Raw genomic sequence first — 2187 nt, forward strand, 5'->3', positions numbered from 1 at the left:
GAGAGAGAGAGAGAGAGAGAGAGAGAGAGAGAGAGAGAGAGAGAACGAAATGGAGAGAGAAAATAAGAAAGAGAGAGAAGGGAGAATATATGTGGTGCCCCGCAGGGCGCTGCATCTACCAACACAGACGCAGTAACATCACCTGACCCAGTGCGAGCATCACAGATAAATAAAGAAGAAGAAGGCGATGTAGAACGTTAGAATTCATTTAATAATAAGAACAAATTGAAGAACACAGAACAGCGAGACGACAGTGTGAAGAACAAATCATTATCGAAACACACAGGAAGTAAAAAGGGGCGTCGCAGGCCACCATATAGCCGGCGCTCTGCCGGCTTCCCGAAACCACCCACTTCACCCAACGACAGCACCACGTACGCCATAGGTTATAAGGACGAGAATCATGTAAACTGAAGCCATGTAGAATAAGACTACTTAAATATTCACTCTTATGTACTATGACCATAAAGGATGTAACCATATCATAGGGCTAGGGTGCACCCTCAGTGCAAAAGCCTTATGTGTAAAAACAAGTTATGACGTAGTAATGACGTATAGTGACGTAGACAACCCATTCTAAGTAACTCCTCGGCATACTCGAGGCAGAACTAGAAATAATTCTGACCACGTGTCCCTCTCTTTTCTAGACACAACATGTGTCGTGTGTTCATCTACGCTGTCGTGAGTAGAAAGTGAAGTGTTGTACCAGAAAGGAAAGCGCACTAGTCCATTGTGTATAGTGGTCTTGTCTAGTATATAAGAATATATATATCCAGTGTATTTGTAGTAGGAAATATTCAGAGTTGTAACCAATATTGAAGTAGGACGATACGCATCCCTTAACGGGCAGTGAGCGAAGCCTGAAGACCCGTTGAGTCTTATTGAATTGTTTTTATAACATTCTTGTTTCTTGTAGTATTAAGATAGATTAAAATAAATATAAAAAAGCGACAACGTTTCATCACCCCAACTACGAGCTCCTTCAAATACTCTTGAAGTACCTGAATATTAAGTCATTTGTCGAAAGTACAAATTTGTGTTAAATCTCCTAGAGAGCCCAGCAGCGGGCTACAACATATAGTTATAATGGGAAGAATTAAAATGGAAAAGAAAAAATGATAAATGGTCTTAGAATAGCGTAGATAAGGAAGATTGATAAGAGAGAGAGAGGGAAGGAAAGAAATGGAAAAGATTAGAGAGAGAGAGAGAGAAGGGAAAATATATAAAAAGGAAGAGAGGAAAAGAACAAAAATGGTAAATGACCTGAAAATAGCGTAATAAAGGAAAGAAATGCAAGAGAACGGAGGAAATTTACAGATAATCAGACCACACATACTCCATGAAATCTTTTTAAATTTATTGCCACCAAGTCTTTGCATTTCAACTATAGTTATTAATAAGTTGGAGGAAGTGTCCGTCAAGCTTGTTTTTAAAGGAGTCATTATCGTGTTGCACTGGAGCACTGAAGGAAGGCAGGGAGCTTGTTCCATTCTCGCGCTACAACGTTGGCGATGAAAAATTTGGCGGAGTCTGAATTTGCTTGTTTACACTTAAGTTCTGTGCCATTATTCCTCGTTCGCAAAGTGTCATCAGTCATAAACAATCTTGATTTGTCCATATTCGTAAAGCCATTAAGTATTCTAAAACGTGAAGGGTTGGCAGCCTTTCGTCGTAGGGTTTGTTGCGCAAGGAAGGGATCATTTTTGTTGCCCGACGTTGAACACCTAATTTAGTGATGTCCTTTGCGTGGCGGGGAGACCAAATCTGTACCGCATATCCCTAGTGTGGTCTGACTCTTGGGTCTGACTAAACTATTGCGCAGCGAGTGTTACATCTTTATTTTTACTAAGAAGTTTCTCTTAATGAAGCCCAGCATTCTGTTCGCTTTATTTGCTGCGTCGATGCATTGCTGTGAGAATTTGAGGTTTTGAGAGAGAGAGAGAGAGAGAGAGAGAGAGAGAGAGAGAGAGAGAGAGAGAGAGAGAGAGAACTATTATCATCAATTGTTTATTAAAGATATGCTTCCGCGGAGGGACTATCGTGCCCTTGGGATTATTGACTAGCACGACTCGGTCAGCTGACGCCCTCCAAATCGGTCGATCTCCTTTTACTCTCAGTGACCATATTCTATTTTCCTGCCTTTTTTAGTACCCTTGTGTTGCCATGTCGTGTACTTACCCTTGAACC

The sequence above is a fragment of the Eriocheir sinensis genome, chromosome 42, assembly GCF_024679095.1.
Source record: "Eriocheir sinensis breed Jianghai 21 chromosome 42, ASM2467909v1, whole genome shotgun sequence".
Lineage (NCBI taxonomy): Eukaryota > Metazoa > Arthropoda > Malacostraca > Decapoda > Varunidae > Eriocheir > Eriocheir sinensis.